Consider the following 20796-nt stretch of genomic DNA (forward strand, 5'->3'; position numbering starts at 1 on the left):
CAAATTTTGTTCAGTAAACACCTGTTAAACCAACTCCTGCATTCCGTGTCTCCATTAACACACGGATACAACAGTGGCGACGAATTGGAAACGGACTTACCTGCAATTCGGCAGCACCTCAAGGAGATCCATTCCTCAGACGAAGGTCGAAGAAGAAAAAAAACAAAAAAAACTGTGGATTCACCAGCTAGCCGGGCTGGTGGCAGGTACTGCACTAATCCTTCCTGTGCTGCAGCTGGGGGTCGATCGGGTGGCTCTGCAGCGGGGCCGAGCAGCTAGTCAGAAGGCGGAGGCAAACAGAGACGGAGGGTGGAGCACTCGGGAGACGGCCGGCGCTGCAAAGCAGGTCGGCGTTTGGGCCAAGTAGAGGGAGGGAAAAGTCCCAGAGAGTCCGGCGGGAACGATTCTCCAACTATTAAAAATATCTGTGTAAATAAAAACCGCGGAGAACAGCGTTGTCAGCAGCGGCAGCGGCGGGAAAGCGCGGGAGGCGCCATTTTTTTTTCTCGGCAGGGAAGAAAGGAAAGCGTGGGAGGCACCATTTTTGATTTTCAGGATGCCTAAGACTGGCAATATTACTGCTTTCGATAGTGATATAGAGGATTGGACCACATATGTGGAAAGAGTGGAGGTATATTGCACAGCGAATGAAGTAGAGGATGATAAAAAGGCATCGGTACTTCTAAATCTGATGGGCGCAAGGACATACGGGCTGTTACGAAACTTAAACACTCCAGCCAAACCGATGGACAAGAATTTTAAGGAGATTGTTGATACCCTACAGGAGCACTTAAACCCAACACCGCTGCTGATAGCGGAATGATTCAAATTCTTCAGGAGGAATCAGCACAAGAATGAAAGTAACGCTGATTACCTCACCGAATTAAGAAAGCTGTCAAAGCACTGCCAATTCGGGGCAGGATTGGCAGATTCTCTACGAGACAAATTTGTCTGCGGTCTCCTAAGTGAAGGTACACAGAAAAGGTTACTTTCTGAGAAAGATTTGACACTGGACAAGGCTTTCAGTGTGGCTGTATCATACGAAGCAGCAGCAAGAGGAGCTGCAGAGATACAGCAAAAGCCACAGGACTTCGGCACCCATGAAATGACACGGGGTTTCAAGAGATGTTATCGCTGCGGCAAATCCACCCATGACCAGAGGGACTGCTGGTTCAAGGACAAAGCATGCAGGCAATGCGGAAAGATGGGACACATTGCACGTGTATGCCGATCTGGAAACAAATAATCCACTGACAGAAAAAAAATCAATAAGGAAAAGTACAGAAAGGTACAAATGATGATGGACAGTAGCTCCGAAGACCAGAAGAGCGATAGCGACTCCGGAAACAAGAGACTAAGCTGTCTCAAATTACATAATGTAATTGCCAAAGAAGATTACCAGACCATTTGGGTTACCCTCACGATAGCGGGGTCCCCAGTTAAAATGGAGCTAGATACAGGATCATCTCTGACCGTCATAAGTCGATGGGATTACGAGCGGCTATTTCCGCATATACCCTTGAAAGACACATCCATTATCTTGAAGACATATACAGGGCAGAAAGTATACCCCAGAGGAAAAATAAGGGTGCCTGTTGTATACAATGGCAAGGAAATACAGAAGTTGTATTTATACGTTCTGCAAGATGGTGGTCCACTGCTGTTTTATCGTGAATGGATCAGGAAGATACGTTTAGACTGGCACTCCATTCAGGCACTGACGGTGACCAGTAAGAAAAAAAATGATGATGATGTCATACCTGAACGATTAAAAGACATCTTGGCCAACGCCAAAGAAGTGTTTCAACAGGAACTAGGAAACTTGAAAGGCGTCACCGCCTCAATAAAAGTGGAAGATGCGGCAATTCCCAAGTTTTTTAAGGCAAGGCCGGTGCCATACGCAATTCGTCCAGCAGTCGAGGCAGAGCTGGAGAATTTGGAAAAGGCAGGCGTGTTATCCAAGGTAGATTGGAGCGAGTGGGCAACACCCATCGTCCCGGTCATGAAGAAAACGTTGAATAATGATAAATCTGAAGAACAGAGAAAAATTCGCATCTGTGGGGACTTCAAGGTGACTGTAAACCCGGTCCTTCACACGGTACAGTATCCTCTTCCGAGGATAGAAGATATTTTCACCTCACTATCCGGAGGGAAACGTTTCACCAAAATTGACTTGGCACAGGCATATCTACAGATGGAGGTTGAGGAGGCCTCTAAAAAGTATCTCATGATAAACACACACAAAGGCCTGTACCAGTACAATCGACTGGTTTTCGGAGTAGAATCAGCTCCAGCTATCTGGCAAAGAGCTGTGGAGCAAGTCCTGCAAGGGATTCCGGGGACTCAATGTTACCTAGACGACATCCTTGTAACAGGAGAAAACGACAACGAGCACCTTGCCAATTTGGAGCAGGTGCTCACTAGGCTGAGAGAACGGGGCCTACGAGCAAATCGCCCCAAGTGCGAATTTTTCCAGAAACAAATATCATATTGTGGCCATATAACTAACGAAGAAGGGTTGCATAAGTCACTTGAAAAAATTGAAGCGGTCATAAAAGCCCCAGCACCTGAAAATGTCTCACAATTAAGGTCGTTCCTGGGATTGATAAATTACTATCATAAATTTTTACCGAACTTGTCAACTGTTCTGCACCCTCTTAACGCACTGCTACAAACGGGAGTAATTTGGAAATGGAGCGAAGACTGTAAACGTGCCTTCCATAAATGCAAAGGCTTGATCATATCCAAGGAAGTGTTGGCTCATTACAACCCATCACTGCCAATCAGACTGGCGTGCGATGCATCCCCTTATGGCGTAGGAGCGGTATTATCGCATAGATTCCCTGATGGCTCGGAGCGGCCGATAGCTTTTGCGTCACGCTCATTGAACTCAGCTGAGCGTAACTATGCCCAGATCGACAGGGAAGCACTCAGCCTGGTATGGGGAGTGAAGAAATTCAACCATTACCTACACGGACAAAAATTTACCTTGTTGACTGACCATCAACCCCTCGTCTCCATATTCAACCCTAAAAAGGGCGTTCCCATTATGACAGCGCAAAGGCTACAGAGGTGGTCCCTTTTCCTAGGGGCACACCAATATGACATAGAATACAAAGGATCAAAACAGCATGGGAATGCTGACGGTTTATCGTGCCTACCATTGCCAACGGTAGAAGAGGCACCTACAGTGGACCCAGTGGAGATGTTCCACTCAACCATAGTGGAATGTCTACCAGTAACAAATTCTACCATTGAAAAGGAAACAAGAAATGACCTGACTCTCTCACGAGTCTACGATTTAATGGTGAAGGGATGGCCAGCACATGACGAACCACTGTTGCCAGCATTCTCGCAAAGAAGAGAACAGCTGTCAGTGTGCCGAGGAACCTTGATGTGTGGATCCAGAGTGGTGATTCCACCCAAACTCCAGGATAAAGTGCTAAAGGAGCTTCACGAGGGGCATCTGGGTGGAGTGAAAATGAAAAACCTAGCCAGAGTGTTTGTGTGGTGGCCAGGTATCAATGGAGACATCGAAGAAATGACCAAGAGCTGTCTAGGATGCCAGAAGGTCCAAAAAGCCCCACCACAAGCCCCTCTGCATCCATGGGAGTGGCCCTCATCTCCATGGCAAAGGGTACATATCGACTTTGCTGGTCCATTTATGGACTCAATGTTCTTAATCACGGTTGATGCACACTCCAAGTGGCCGGAGGTAATAAAGATGTCCTCCACCACCACGGAAAAAACCATCACAGTATTAAGGACCATATTTGCCAGGAATGGGCTGCCTGAACAGATCTGTTCTGATAATGGACCGCAATTTGTGTCCGAAGAATTCAGGAAGTTCTTAAAAAACAATGGAGTTAAGCACTACACGTCCGCCCCATACCATCCCGCCACCAATGGATTAGCTGAAAGGTTGTCCAGACCTTCAAGAAGGCCATGGGTAATGAAGACATAAATCTACAACATAAGGTAGATAACTTCTTGTTTGCGTACAGGAATGCAACACATGTGGTTACAAACCAAACTCCCGCCATGATGTTTTTCAATAGAAGACTAAGATGCCGGCTGGATTTGATCAAGCCAAACATCAGAAGGGACGTAGAGAACCGGCAATTTCAAGGCATGAATGAAAGGCCAACTAGAACCTTCCAGATAGGTCAACAAGTTTTGGCCCAGGACTACCGTACCGAGAAATGGCAGCCTGGAACTATTTGCACACGACTAGGACCGCTGATGTATACCATGGACATTGGAGAAAGCATAATAAGGCGCCATGCTGATCAGATCATAGAGACATCCGAAAAGGGACAACCTACACCACAACTCTATACGCCTAATGATGAAGCAGAGATACCCATAGTATCTATCTCTGATCTGGTGATACTGGAACCAGATGAACCCGACACTGGCATTCAAGCCGAATCGACCTTGCCAAAAGAACCTACTACACCACCGAAAACTACTACACCACCGAGGCGTTATCCGGACCGAGTCAGGAAGCCTCCAGAGAGACTGACTTATAATTGATTAACTGCAGCAAATGTGTAGATTATTGTTCTTGTAAACATGTTAATTAATGATTACTTAAAATGTTATGTACTAATTATCTAAAAGGGGAGGAATTGTAGTGTATGTACCTTTAAGAGCCCCTGTGTACTGTAATACCGGTAGTGACCACTCGGGTATATAAGCCTGTATAGTGTCTTGTATCTTTTAGTTCACCTCCAGACTTTGTTCAGTAAACACCTGTTAAGCCAACTCCTGCATTCCGTGTCTCCATTAACATACGGATACAACAAGATCCATGCATATTCTTAGATCATTGTTCTTTTTCTTTACACATACCATAGAGTTAACCCAGTCTGTTGGCTCTTCGACTTTCCTGATGACTCCTAGCGTGGTCATTCTGTCCAGTTCATTCTTGAGCCGGTCACGCAGGGGTGCTGGAATTCTTCGTGGAGCATGTACCACTGGCTGAGCATCCTCCTTTAGATGGATCTTGTATGTGAATGGTAGAACTCCAAATCCTTTGAACACATCCTCGAAATTATTTACTACAGAATCCACCGAGTCATCTGGTCCATTTATGGCACAGTTTATATGGTAGACTCTCTTGACCAGTTCTAAGTCCTCACAAGCTTTGTCACCTAGTAGTGAATCAAGTCCTTCAGCCACAACAGAAAACATGAGATGATGCACTTTGTCTTTGACTGTCACTTTAAGTCTGCATACACCTAAGCTATCTATTTTCTGTCCATTATAGCTCTTCAGTAGTACTGACTTTTTCTGTATTTTGGGCTTTTCTTTCATATTTTTTATGTCATTCATACTGATTAAGTTTGCTTTTGCCCCAGTGTCCAGTTTCAATGCAACTAATGCTCCATTTATCTGCAGTGGGATCATCCATTTGTCCTCTTTTACTGCATTAACTTTATGTTCAGCATTGTTTATTCCTGAGGGCTGCACAATTTCTGTATCCTTTTTGATATTGTCACATAACACCATTCCTACAAAAAATGTCTCACTTAAATCAGTGTCCTCAATCACATTAACTCGGACTTGTTGCCCTTTCTTTGTTTTTACTTTTGAAAAGCATTGTTTGGCAAAGTGATTCTTTCCATGACATTTTGTGCACATTTTTCCAAACGCTGGGCATTGTCTTAACTGGTGTTTGTAACCACAGCGTTTACAATTAAAAATTCCTTCCTCCGATTGCTTTTCATTTCTGTTCTGCCCATGTTTCTTCCCTTTGTAGGACACAGCACCGACAGCAGCACTTACTACAATCGCATCATTATTGATTTCACTGAAAGTCTTCGCATGCTTTTGAGCTAGCTCGCTGGCTTGGCATATTGTCACAGCATTTTCCAATGTTAGTTCGGTTTCTCTCAACAGACGTTCCCTGACCTTTTTTCATGAATACCAAACACAATTTGGTCACGAATCATGGATGCTTTCAGCTCAGAGAAATCACATGTCTGTGCTTTCAGTTTCAGATCGGTCACAAAGCTATCAAAAGTCTCATTTTGCCACTGTGTCCTTGAACGGAACACGTATCTTTCATAGGTCTCATTCTTTTTGGGAGAACAATGTGTATCAAATTTCTTTAGCACATCATCTAAATTTTCTCTGTTCTCCTCTGGATTAAATACAAATGTATTAAATGCCTCTATCGTCTGTGGGCCTGCAACCGTAAGCAGCAGTGCTAGTTTCCTTGCGTCTGGCTTCGTACTGAACCCCATGGCAGCAATGTAGAGTTCGAATTGTTGTTTGAAAGCCCGCCAATTGTAGTCAACATTTCCCATGAGGTTCAAACCTCCTGGTGGCTTCAAAGACTCCATGTCGCGTTTCACAATGTTTAGCAGATTTTCACAACTCCTGGTACCATGTTATGTTCAATAATAACTAGACATTCTTATTATGAACAGCTAGCCTCTAGCTAGTCATTTATTCAGTACACGTTCTCCAGGTACAGCATCTGTAGAGATTCAGCATGTGTACTTCTGTGTGCAGGCATCCATCTTGACTACTGCCTTGTGGGTAGCCTAGTGCATCATGGGTAGTGTTGTCTTAAACACATACAACTATATACACAGCAATACAGCTCTATGGCTCCATCTAGTGTACCACTCTAGAATGACACGTTATTGATCATTACAGCCAGAGCATCAATATTATGGTGAAATGCTGAGGACCCAATACAGATTCCTGGGGAACACCACTTGTCACATCCCACCAATCAGAGAACATTCCCTTTATCCCCACTCTTTGTCTCCTACCTCTGACTGTTAGTTTATTTTCTGAAAACTATCAACCCTTCCTCAATATCTTTTACAATGGGCTCAATTTTGCCATTGGGGGCAGGCTGGGGCATGTTAGGTGGTTTTCGTGTCAGGACCCCAACTCCAATGTGAAGTGCGAAAAAAGTGCGATTTTTCCCTAATTGGGCACTTGATTTCCAGCGTGTGGGAACCCCTGGCCCAATGAGTCTTTTCATACAGAAAGTCACCTCCGATAACGTCATCAATGCTGCTGGATTTAAGGCCTGCAAGCAGCCTTGCTTTTTCTCGAGACTGGAAACTTTATGACCATTGTTGTAAGCCCTTCATTCATCCACTATGTCCACCAGTAGGCCAAAGTGTGCTCCACGCTTCGATGAGGCCTCCCTCCAAGCTTTGGTGGAGGGAGCAAGCTCCAATAAGGAGGTGCTCTTCCCTTCCTCAGGGAGAAAAAAGCCACCTCAGTAGACTAAAACTGTGTGGCTGCAAGTGGCCCAGGAGGACAATTCCATTTCTATGAGCTGCAAAACCTGGCTGTGGTGCAGGAAAAGGTTTCATGACCTTCTCCACACAGGAAAAGTGAGTATGACTTTCCCATCACCCTCAATCTGATCCCCATTGCCTCTCCTCACCAACACTCTGCTTTGCCAACCTCTTCCTCCACATCCCACTTGACACTTAAAGCCCTGCACCCTTACCCATTCCCTCTCTCTCTATGGTCACATTCACTTAACTATTCGACCATGCAGCCCTCACACTCCCTATCACTGTGATGCAATGACAATTTACAACACACAGGGAGGGCCCTTTGTCTCCTTCTAAGCTATGGACTCTCTACACTCACTCCTTCATTCTCACTCAAACTCCACTTGTGTCCCTCATTGCAGGAAAAGAGAGCCCACAATAAGAGGGAAAGAGCAATGACAGGAGGAGGGCCACCCTGAGTAGCCGAACTCACCACCTGGGAGGAGGCGGCCCTGGAAATCGCCGGTGTCGAGGATGATTCCCAAGTGGGGGACGGACAGATGGGCGCATCACAGCAAGCTGGTGACAGAATAGTTTGGCATCTCTCTCATTATCTTTGCATGAGTCACTGATAATGATACTGATGCTCTAACAGATTGACTTATGATCTTCTGCACTATTCAATGTGCATCTAACCTTGACCTCACATCTCTAAATCTTTCCTTTACTCCCCCACAGGACCATCGAGTGCCCCCATTCTCACTGCCCAGGAGGAACAGCCTGAGCCTCAAGACTCCTCAAAGGAAGCTGCAACCCCTGAGGGCACAACGTCAGCAGAATTCAGTGTACCCAGCACCAGCGCAGACACTCACACCTCAGTGGGACCTTCGCGAGATAGAGTAGTGTTGGCACCTGGTGTATCACAGCTCACAAGTGAGCATCAGCAGATGGTGGAGACAGGGACAGCAGTGGAGAGTCCTAGTCGGAGGGCGCAGGACTCTTCCAGCTCGGCTCAGCTGCATGTCGACCCTGTGCCTCCGGGTCCATCCAGAGGAGAGCGGTGCTGGAACTCCAGGAACAGGTGCAGGAGTCTCTGGCAGGTTTTGTATCCAGGGTCGCTGCGAGTGTGGAGCGAATGGAGGAGTCCATCGCGAAGATGAGTAGAGTCTTTGTGGAGGCATTGGCACATGTGTGGAAAAGGGGGGCGGTGGGGTGTGGAAATGGGGGCTCCTCTCCAAGCACTCACACAACCATGCCACTGCAAAGCCCTCGGTCACAGCCCCAGCCAACTGAGATGGGCGTCTCAGCCCCTGCACAGCCGCAGGAGCAGCAGACTGTTGCCGAGCCCTCACAGCTTCGCCACCCCAGAGGACGGCCGCCAAAGGTGTCGAGACAGGAGCAGCAAGAAAGTGAACAATGGGCCTCCACATCTGCTGAAGCCACAGGGGAAGCACCACGTAGATGCACGCGTAAGAGGAAGATAATGCACAAGTAGTCACAAGGGTAGTCACTTGGGTGTTACGTTGTGTTTGTTTTTGAAATGCCATCAGTTGCTTGTTGTGATAAAAATTTCTGATGACAAACTGTTGAAATTGTGGCCTGTGTCATTTTGCAAATGGGACTACCACATTGAGGGCTTAGAGCATCTTGCAATTGTCAGTATGGTGGTCAGAGTGATAGGAATCCGCAGGTTCTTGTCCATTGTCGATGCTATGGTAAGAAGGTGCGAGGCAAAAGTGTTTGATTGTGTAGGCTAAGCAAATCTGGCCAACATGAGTGCGTCCCTTGCATCCCGGGCAGCCATTTTGTCGCACACTGGCGCCTTCTGGCCTGTGCGTCTTCAGGTGGATGAGCAGCAGCTTGGCGCTCCTGTTGTTGCTGCTGCTGTTGGTGCTGCTGTTGTTCAGGGTTCTGCTGCTGCCAGGGCTGGTCTTCGTCCAAATCTGATGTCCATGAGGAAAGGAAATAAATGGTCACCAATCTTCTGGTAGATGCCTCAGTTGAGGATGCGCTCAGTCAAGGTGGGGAGAGCGGTTTCCCAGCAGGTCACACTGGAGATGGGTGTCAGGCTCCAAACTTCTACAACAATGAGTAGGCCTGCTAAAAGCTCCCTCAGACCTGAGACAACAAAGTTCTGCCATCTGCAAGTGATCATCAGTGAAAACTGCTTTTTAATGGTGGAGCTGCAGCTGTTAGTAAGCAATCCACTTGTGAGGCCGCCAGGATTAACTGGCATGTTCAAGAGGAGGCGTGTAGGATGGGGGAAATTGTTATGTCTGACATTGGTGATAGGTACTCGATTGCCTTGGCCTGAGCACATGGAGTTTGATAGTGCTGTTATCGTTGTATTGTGTCTGACATTGGATATAGGTATTCGATTGCTTTTTCCTGTGGGAGTGTGTTTGGATCAGCCATTAAAAGCAACATGAACTGAGCTCTGCACACGGCCTCTGGATTATCTTTGCAAACGCAACATTTGGCGACGAGGATGTCTGAAATCTCTCTTCCACCACCTCCTCCCTTCCTCGCACTACCCGGTGAACCCCCGATCCCATGGGTTCGCTGGTTACAGTCCTTTGAAACCTACCTCACCACTCTCGGACTAGAAAATGTGAGTACAGCACGGAAAAAGGCACTGTTATCCCATTGCTTGGGAGCGGAGGGCCAGCGTGTTCTTGGGACATTAGGCACAGCAGACTCAATTCAAACATATGATGTGGCTGTGGCTCTGTTAAGCCCACACTTCTCTGCCCCACAAAGTGCCCTGCTACGGCGAGTCATTTTTAGGCAGCGTCACCAACTTCCCGGCGAGTCTGTGCATCAATACATGGCGAATTTGAGGGGGTTAGCTAGCTCGTGCAAGTTCGGTGCACTACAAGACGAGATGGTGCGTGATCAACTAATAGAGCACACCAACAACGTGAGAGTGCGTGAAAGATTGTTACGCGAGTCCGACGATCTGTCGTTGTCACAGGCAGTTAACATTGCCTTTCAAGTGGAGTCTGCAGCCAAATGTGCAGCGAAACTAGCACACACACCCAGTGACGGTGCCCTCGGCCCCGACAGCCCTGACACTGTAATGCTTGCGTGACAGCAGCAACGTGCGCTACCGCGGCAGCAGTGTGGAAACTGTGGATCTCGTTCACGTGCTACCAGAGCGCAGAATTGCCCCGCGCGCGGCCACGCCTGTCGCAATTGTGGAAAACAAAATCACTTTGCCAGTGTCTGCCGCTCTGCCCCGGTTGCTACAAATGAACACTCTCAGTCCTCAAGCACTATAATTCACAACGTGAGCTTTGGGCCAGTAGTGGCTTTCAAGTCATGCACAATTAACCTGAATGATGTGTGCATCCCTCTGTTGTTGGATACCGGCGCCAGCATCTCACTGCTGAATGTGGACACAGTCAAACATTTTTTCAGCTCCCTGCCACTCTCTGCGCCCTCCACTGCCCTTTGCGGGTATGGTAATTCGAAAATTGGACTAGTGGGCTCAGTCAACCTCACTGTATGCTATGGAACAAAAGCTTTGCCAGATTTTTGTTTTCAAGTGGCATGCCAAGGAGCTAACCTGATGGGACTGGATCTTTTCACTGACCTGGGTTTTTCTCTCTTGGACACCGGTGGGCCTGCGATTCTGCATGTCGCCTCACCGTTATGCCAAACATGGCCAGCACTCTTCGAGGGTCTGGGCTGCCTGACTGCCTTCACCCACCAGCCCATGGTTGACTCCACCGTTACCCCTGTCATTCAGTCACTGCGCCGCATCCCGCTTGCTCTCCATGACGGGGTCACAGCTGAACTAAAGCAGCTACTGGAAGCTGCCATCATCGAACCAGTTGATGCCTCCCCATGGGTCTCCAACCTGGTGGTCACAACGAAAAAGTCAGGTGGTCTACGCGTCTGTGTCGATCTTCGAGCAGTGAATGAGGCTGTAATCCCTGACAAATATCCACTGCCCACGTCAGAGGAACTCACAGTGCAGTTCTATGGTTCCATCCTGTGCTCGAAACTGGACCTTCGACAGGGCTATCTACAGGTTCCCCTCCACCCCAGCAGCAGGGACCTCACTGCTTTTGTGACATATGCTGGCATCTTTCGGTACACCAGGATACCATTTGGACTTAGCTCTGCACCCAGCTGCTTCCAAAAGGTGATGTCCTCTGTGCTCGCGGACATTCCTGGGGTGGCCATCTACCTGGATGACATCGTCGTGCATGGGCCCTCGACCTCCACTCATGACGAACGCCTTCACAGAGTTTTCGCGGCTCTAGCAAAACACAAGCTCACACTGAATGGTGAAAAGTGTGTCTTTGCTGTTTCTGAGATCGAATTTGTGAGGTTTCGGTTGTTGGCTGACAGTATATCCCCACTCCAGTCAAACGTGAATGCCATTCACAGCATCCCAGAACCCAGCTCTGCAGCACAGGTTGCCTCCTTCCTTGGCATGACTGGGTACTACCTGAAGTTTTTGCCCCAGTACTCAGCCACCACAGCCCCACTGCACCAGCTCCTGCGAAAGGATGAGCCCTGGGTGTGGTCACAAGCCTGTATGGAAGCTGTTCGCCTCCTCAAATCGCAGCTCACATCGCCTCCAGTGTTGGCTCACTTTGACATCGCCAGCCCCACCCTCGTCACCTGCGACGCGTCCGCTGCAGCTGTGGGGGTGGTGTTATCGCAGCTTCAGAATGGAGTGGAGAAACGAATCGCTTTTGCCTCCCGAGCCCTTAGCCCCACTGAACAGAAGTACTCAGTAGGCGAGCGTGAGGTGCTGGCGTGCGTCTGGGCATGTGAGCGGTAGCACCTGTACACGTATGGCCGCGCCTTCGCCCTGCGAACCGATCACCAGGCTCTCACTGCCCTGCTGTCGACATCCAGCACGGGCCACAGACCACTGCGTCTACACCGCTGGTCTGACCGCCTCCGCCAATACAATTTCAGTCTCCAGTTCACACCAGGACGTGACAATGTTGTTGCAGATCTGCTCTCCCGCACTGTCTCTGCCCCAGCCCCACTCGTCGGGTCTGAACATGTGGAACAGGATATCGTCCAGATGCTGCATACACCTCTCCAAACCACATTCTCTCTCCAGGAGCTCAAAGAGGCCTCTGAACATGATCCGGCCCTCTCCCAGCTGTGCACCTTCATCAGAGATGGCTGGCCTCGCAAAGTGCCTGAGGAACTGTCTGCCTACTCTAGAGTTAAAGAGGAGCTCTCCTGCTGGAATGACTCCTGTGTTGCACGTGGGCTCTGCACTGTGGTCCCAAGTGCCCTTCGTGCGCGTGTTTTATCCATGGCGCACGAGGGCCACTTGGGCATAGTGAAGCTCAAACGATGTCGAGGCCTAGTGTGGTGGCCGGGTATCGACAGGGAAATCGAGGCCCTGGTCAAGGACTGTGCAGCCTGCCTTGTAAGTGGCAAGACTGGCCACCAAGCTCCTCCACCCCTGCAACCCCTTGCCTGGCCCTCTCAGCCCTGGGAGCACCTGCAGCTGGACGTCTGCGGGGAGATCCATGGTGTCCCCCGCCATCAACGGTTCCTAGTGGTGACCTATGACCTGCACTCAAAATGGCCAGAGTTCACTGCCGTAGGCTCCGTCACCTCTCGGGTCATCATTGATATTCTTGAGTCCCTCTTCTCCCGCTGGGGGCATCCAAAGGCCATCACCACAGACAATGGCCCCCAAATGGTCTCTTCGGAACTCTCCTCTTACCTTGAGAGCAAGGGTATCCGTCACATACTACCACCCCGAGTCAAATGGGGGGGTGGAGTGTTTTAACCAGACACTGAAAAATGGCCTCAGAGCACACCTTCCCAGGGGTGTGCATTTGACAAGGCTCTCCTCCACACAGTGCTGCACTACAGAGCCTCCCAGCATTCCACTACAGGGGTCTCACCCGCATCCCTCATGCTAGGCCGTGAGCTCATGCTGCCCCTTGGCAGGCTCCGCCCCTCACTAGCTCAGAGCCCTGCTCCACGGGCTCAAGCCACTGTCGCTAGACAGCAGGAGAAGATGAAACTCCACTTCGACCAGTCGAAGAGGGCCAAGGCAGCCAACATCTCAGTCTCCGATTGGGTCAGAGTCTGCAGGCCTCACCGCAACAATAAGATGGCCTCGTTCTGGTCCTCCCCTCTCCAAATCAGCCGCCAATTTGGACCAGCCACTTTCTGCCTCACTGACGGCTCTCGGTGGCATGCCAGCCGCCTTCAGAAGGTGCCAGCACCCCCTGATGTGGGATTATATGGACCTAATCCCCAAGCCTTACCCTCAGAGTGGCGGGATGCACATATGGCTCAGCCAGCCAACCCTCAAGCAGATATTGTGCCTCAGCCTGCTCCTCACCAGTCCCCACTTCGGCCTGCTCTTCACCAGTCCGCACCTCGGCCTGTTCATACACGTTCTCACCCTGGCCACCTACAGGACTTTTCACTACATTTCATGTTTGAAATTCTGTGAGGGGGGAGGAAATGTTATGTCTGACATTGGTGCTAGGTACTCGATTGCCTTGGCCTGAGCACATGGAGTTTGATAGTGCTGTTATCGTTGTATTGTGTCTGACATTGGATATAGGTATTCGATTGCTTTTGCCTGTGGGAGTGTGTTTGGATCAGCCATTAAAAGCAACATGAACTGAGCTCTGCATACGGCCTCTGGATTATCTTTGCAAACACAACAGAAATGTGGTAAAATCAGAAAGGCCTCTCAAAATGGGATTATTGAGGCAATTAAGTGGTTGTTAAGGGCCTTAAGGGCCTATCCCGCCTTGGAGGCAGGATGGAAACGGGGCCTGAAACCACGAATGTGGGAAAATTGCTTGGAGATGGGATCGGAGCCGCCCACCATTTTTTGCGATTTTAACACCTCACTCACCTCCAATCCCGCCTCCTTGGGCCTGGCAAATTCGAGCCCATTAATATGTCCGAAGGCACGCCATGAATAGGATGGTTCCTATCATGCCACAAATAGCCCATTCTTTTTTGAGTAAACCCAATTTTGTACCTGTTTGTACTGCAGGCATGAAGGGCTCAATTTTAATAATGGAGGCGGGTTGAGGGCGGGCTTGCTGCTCAGCAGCTTTCGGACTTGCACCTGGATGCTGCCTCCCAGCACTTCCGACTTTGGCTTTATTGGCCTCGTCATGACCGACGTGCGGGTCACTCCAGGCAATTGCTTGGAGGATGTCAGTTTCTCACGTCTGATGATGCGTTGTTTGTTTGAATATTTAAAGGGGCCATGTCTCCTTTGCATACAAATATTATTGGGATGGCTTGGTGCTTTATTAGCTTGAAAAGGGAGTTGACAGCGTCTGTTCTGAGCAAAATTTAATGAATAATATTGCTGGTTATACAGAAAGAATATAGTTGCCATAGAGGGAGTGCAGCGAAGGTTCACCAGACTGATTCTTGGGGTGGCAGGGCTGTCGTATGAGGAGAGATTGGGTCGACTAGGCCTGTATTCACTAGAGTTTAGAAGAATGAAAAGGGATCTCATTGAAACGTATACAATCCTGACAAGGCTAGACAGATTGGATGCAGGGAGGATGTTTCCCCTGGCTGCAGGCTCTCGAACGAGGGGTCACAGTCTCAGGATATGGGGTAGGACATTTAGGACTGAGATGAAGGGAAATGTTTTCACTCAGAGGGTGGTGAACCTGTGGAATTCTCTACCACAGAAGGCTGTGGAGGCCAATTCACTGAATATATTTAAGAAGGAGATAGATAGATTTCTAGATGCAAAAGGCGTCAAGGGGTATGGGGAGAGAGCGGGAATATGGTATTGAGATAGAGGATCAGCCATGATCATATTGAATATCGGAGCAGGCTCGAAGGGCCGAATGGCCTAATCCTGCTCCTATTTTTCTATGTTTCTATGTTTCTGTAAGCGGTCACACAACACCAGGTTATAGCCCAACAGTTTTATTTGCAATCACAAGCTTTCGGAGCGCTGCTCCTTCGTCAGGTGAAGTGGAGAGATGCATAAAGACACAGCTTATATAGTCAGAGAATAATGCCAGATGATTACAGGTAATCTTTCTAACTGCCATTTATCACACCTCGGCAGAGAGATAATCACAGCAATCAAAGGTGTGAATGGTGTCCAAACAGGTTAGTCAGGAAAACATTACATCAAAGAACAATGAGGTGGGGTCACAAGGGGTCAAATGTTGCAGATGCTGGGGTCTGTATGAAAAACAAAAACCTTTTTTTTGCTGGAAATCACAGCAGGTCCGGCTGCATCTGTGTAGAGAGAACAAGCCAACGACGACTCGAGTAAGCTCTAAGGATAAGGGGTAAGCCATTTAGGACTGAAATGAGGAGGAATTTCTTCACCCATAGAGTGGTGAACCTGTGGAATTCTCTGCCACAGAGGGCGGTGGAGGCCAGTTCATTAAGTATATTCAAGAAAGAGTTGGATATATTTCTTAAGGCTAAAGGGATCAAGGGATATGGGGAGAAGGCAGGGACCGGGTACTGAATTTGGATGATCAGCCATGATCTCATTGAATGGCGGAGCAGGCTCGAAGGGCCGAATGGCCTACTCCTGCTCCTATCTTCTATGTATCTATGTATCTATGGGTGACCCTATGTCAGGTGGGGTTACATGTAGTGTGACATGAACCCAAGATCCCGGTTGAGGCCGTCCTCATGAGTGCGGAACTTGGCTATCAGTTTCTGCTCGACGATTTTGCGTTGTTGTGTGTCTCGAAGGCCGCCTTGGAGAATGTTTACCTGAAGATCGGAGGCTGAATGTCCTTGACTGCTGAAGTGTTCCCCGACTGGGAGGGAACACTCCTGCCTGGCGATTGTTTTTTGTTTTTCATACACACCCCAGCATCTGCAACATTTGACCCCTTGTGACCCCACCTCATTGTTCTTTGATGCAATGTTTTCCTGACTAACCTGTTTGGACACCATTCACACCTTTGATTGCTGTGATTATCTCTCTGCCGAGGTGTGATAAATGGCAGTTAGAAAGATTACCTGTAATCATCTGGCATTATTCACTGACTATATAAGCTGTGTCTTTATGCATCTCTCCACTTCACCTGACGAAGGAGCAGCGCTCCGAAAGCTTGTGATTTCAAATAAAACTGTTGGACTATAACCTGGTGTTGTGTGACCTCTTACATTTGTCCACCCCGGTCCAACACCGGCATCTCCACACCATGGCTTCTATGTTTCTGGTCATATTATTCCTGAAAGAGAATTATGATTTTTTGACATATGACTTTATTATCTGACTATGAAATGAAAAAGATGCCAGATGTGTCCCAATCATTTGCTCAGTAATATTAATGTTTTTCTCTCTTAAAGGTGCTGGGTGCTGCAGGAATGGCAGCCTCAAAAACTAAGGCCCCGATTTTCTGGCCGCCGTTGGGCGGCTTTTCATGCGGCCAGGGGCCGAAAATCGGCGAAAAAGCGAGTCGGGACCCCCCCCGCCTGATTCCCCGCCCCGTCCAACTTTCAGACTGCTGTTTCCCCGCGCCCTGCTTCAGTCCTGGCTGCCGCTGGCTGGTCTGGTCATCGGAGCACTAACAAGCAATAATCAGCTTGTTGAAGTTGATTTTCCCGTGCCGTTGCGACTTTGGGGCTTTCCCCACCTGAAACCCGCCTGCGGGGAACCCCGCTGCTGAGAGCTGGCATGAAGCTTGCTAGCTGTCAGCTGCAGGTAAGGAGAAGCTACGATTTAAAGGGCCAGCACTTGTATGTTGAAGGACCTTGTTGTTGCAGATTTGGGGCTACTTCTTCAAGGCTTAGGCACAGCTGTGGAAGGTTGGAGCCTCACACACTTCTCCAATGCGATCTCCTGGGAAGCCCCTCTCGCCACCCTCACTCAGCGCTTCCTCAGCGGAGGCAGCTACGAGAAGCATGGGACGCCTTTTTTCCTTCCCTTCTTGCCATTAGAGGATCTCCAGCAGCAGAGGCAGCAGCAGCAGAACCAGGAACAACAGGATGAGCACCAGGAGCACCAGGCTGCTGCTCACTCACCTGAAGCTGCACAGTCCAGAAGGGGCCAGCGCTTGGAAGTAGCTTGAGAGCACCTTGCTGCGCTTTAGGGGGCTATGGGGACCCGTATCTGCACTGGCAGTCCTACTCAGAAGGACTTCCATGAGGATCTGGTTTCTCTGATCAACAGATGGCCAACGCTCCTCAAGAGATGCCATTCTCTTATGTGCACTCACCATGTTTTCCGTACCCTGGCGAGTTATCTCCTCCATGGAGGTTGCCAACCTTTCCATGGTGATCTGTTCATGCGCCAATGACTCCACAAAGGCTCTGCTCATGGTTGCTTGGGACTCCTCCATTCGCTCCACACACGCAGCGACCCTGGAGACAAAACCTGCCAGAGACTCCTGCATCTGTGCATGGAGATCCATCACCTCTTCTCTTGCGGATGGACCCAGAGGCAGAGGGTCGACATGCAGCGCAGCTGAGCTGAGCTGGCAGAGTCCTGCGCCCTCCGAAGAGGACATTCCACTGCTGTCCCTGTCTCCAAAGTCTGCTGATGCTCACTTGTGAGCTGTGAAACACCAGGTGACAACACTACTCTATGTCCCGAAGGTCCCCCCGAGTGCGAGTGTCTGCGCTGGTGCTGGGTGTGCTTACTTCTGCTGACGCTGCGCCCTCAGAGGTTGGAGCTTCCTCTGAGGAGTCTGGCTGCACAGCCTCTTCCTCCTCCACAGTGAGGACGGGGGCTCTGGATGGTACTGTGGGGGAGTAAAGGAAGGAGATAGAGATGTAATGCCAAGGTTCTTCTGGTGACTCCCAGCGAGTTGGCATATGCTGACACCTGCATCCATGCAGCCTTGGTCTCAGTGGGAGGCCTCTTCCTCCCTGACCTAGGGAAGAGGACCTCCCTGTGGGCCCTAACCCCATCCAATAATGCCTGCAGTGAAGCCTCGTCGAATTTGGAGGCAGCTCGGGGTCTAGCACTGCCCACAGCTGCTGCAGGCTCCTCTGCCATCCTGTATGGTTTGTTTGGAAGCCTTCAGAGGATGCAGTGCTTGCTATGGACCTTGAAAGCACCATGAATGATGACATCATACTGTGGGGATTTCTGACACGAATTGGACAATTAGCAAGGCTTCCCACATGCTGGGAATTAATTGGCCAATTGAGGGAAAATTGGGTGGAGCTGGCTGACACTTTTTTATGTGTGTCAGAAACCCCACATTCGGGGAAACCCGACCGTTTCCCACACAAGCCGAAAATCGGGGCCTAAGGCTACACCCAGGTTCAATGAGGGCTGTCTCCATGTTCTTGTTGAGGGCGTTAGAGGATGTCAGGAGCTCCTCTTCCTTGAAAATGGAAGGAGGAGGCCTCCTCAACAAACCAAGGCAGCTTGGCTGCAAATTGCTGAGGAGGTGAGCTTGAGGTCTATGTGCAGACTCACATGGGTTTAGTGTTGAAAAAGGTTTAATGATCTGCTGAGATCACCTAAAGTGTGGCCTCTGTGTTCTGGGAAATGGAAGTTCAAGAGTGAGGGCTCAGGGTGATTTCCATGTAGAATGATGGTGGTGACACTGAGCGCAAACCACCATTTACATAAGAACATAAGAAATAGGAGCAGGAGTAGGCCAATCGGCCCCTCGAGCCTGCTCCGCCATTCAATAAGATTATGGCTGATCTGATCCTAACCGCCAATCTACTATCACAGAACCATCTCCTGAATCTAACAGAATTAGACACACGAAATAGGAGCAGGATCAGGCTACACAGCACCTGGGCCCGCTCCGCTACCCACAGGGCCATGTCCGATCCGAACCTAGACTCATGTCCAAATTCCTGCCCGCTCCCCGTAAGCCTTAATTCCCTTTACTTCTAGGAAACTGTCTATTTCTGTTTTAAATTTATGTAATGATGTAGCTTCTACAGCTTTTTGGGAGAGCATATTCCATGGACCTACCACCCTCTGAGTGAAGTAGTTCCTCCTCATCTCAGTTTTGAAAGAGCAGCCCCTTATTCTAAGACTATGTCCCCTAGTGCTAGTTTCACCCATCATCGGGAACATCCTCCCCGCATCCACCCGATCCAACCCCTTCACAATCTTATATGTTTCAATAAGATCGCCTCTCATTCTTCTGAACTCCAATGAGTAGAGTCCCAATCTACTCAACCTCTTCTCATAGGTCCATCCCCTCATCCCTGGGATTAACCGAGTGAACCTTCTTTGTGCTGACTCGAGAGCAAGTATGTCTTTTCTTAAGTATGGACACCAAAACTGTATGCAGTATTCCAGGTGCGGTCTCGCCAATACCTTGTACAACTGAAGCAATACCTCCCTATTTTTATATTCTATCCCCCTAGCAATGAAAGCCAACATTCCATTGGCCTTCTTAATCACTTGCTGCACCTGCATACTAACCTTTTGAGTTTCGTGCACCAGGACCCCCAGATCCCTTTGTACTTCAGTACTTTCCAGTTTCTTCCCATTAAGATAATAACTTGCTCTATGATTTTTCCTGCCAAAGTGCATAACCTCACACTTTCCAGTATTGTATTCCATCTGCCAAATCTCTGCCCACTTACTTAGCCTGTCTATGTCCCCTTGCAGGTTTTTTATGCCCTCCTCACTCACTACTTTCCCTCCCATCTTAGTATCATCTGCAAACTTTGATATGTTACACTCGGTCCCCTCCTCCAAATCGTTAATATAGATTGTAAAGAGTTGGGGACCCAGCACTGACCCCTGCGGAACACCACTAGTTACTGATTGCCAGTCTGAGAATGAACCATTTATCCCAACTCTCTGCCTTCTGTTAGATAGCCAATCCTCTATCCATGCCAGAATATTACCCCCAATCCCGTGATTTTTTATCTTAAGCAATAATCTTTTGTGTGGCACCTTGTCAAATGCCTTTTGGAAGTCTAAATACACTACGTCCACTGGTTCCCCTTTATCCACCCTATATGTTACTTCCTCAAAGAACTCCAGCAAATTTGTCAAACATGACTTCCCCTTCATAAAACCATGCTGACTTTGTCCTATTAAATTATGATTATCCAAATGTCCTGTTACTGTCTCCTTAATAATGGACTCCAAAATTTTACCTACCACAGATGTTAGGCTAACCAGTCTATAGTTTCCAGCCTTCTGTCTACTGCCCTTTTTAAATAAGGGTGTTACATTAGCAGTTTTCCAGTCTGCCGGGACCTTTGCTGAGTCCAGGGAGTTTTGGAAAATTATTACTAATGCATCCACAATCCCTACCGTCACTTCCCTCAAGACCCTAGGATGTAAGCCATCAGGTCCAGGTGATTTATCCGCCTTGAGTCCCATTATTTTACCGAGTACCACTTCCTTAGTGATTTTGATCGTGTTTAGCTCCTCCCCCCCTGTTTGTCCAGTGTTGGGATATTCTTAGTGTCCTCTACTGTAAAGACTGATGCAAAATATTCATTCAGTGTTTTTGCCATCTCCATATTTCCCACCATTAATTTCCCGGTCTCATCCTCCAAGGGACCAACATTTACTTTAGCCACCCTTTTTCTTTTTATATAACTATAAAAACTCTTACTATCTGTTTTATATTTTTTGCTAATT

The sequence above is a fragment of the Somniosus microcephalus genome, chromosome 6, assembly GCF_052327205.1.
Source record: "Somniosus microcephalus isolate GS21.2 chromosome 6, FLI_Smic_1.0, whole genome shotgun sequence".
Lineage (NCBI taxonomy): Eukaryota > Metazoa > Chordata > Chondrichthyes > Squaliformes > Somniosidae > Somniosus > Somniosus microcephalus.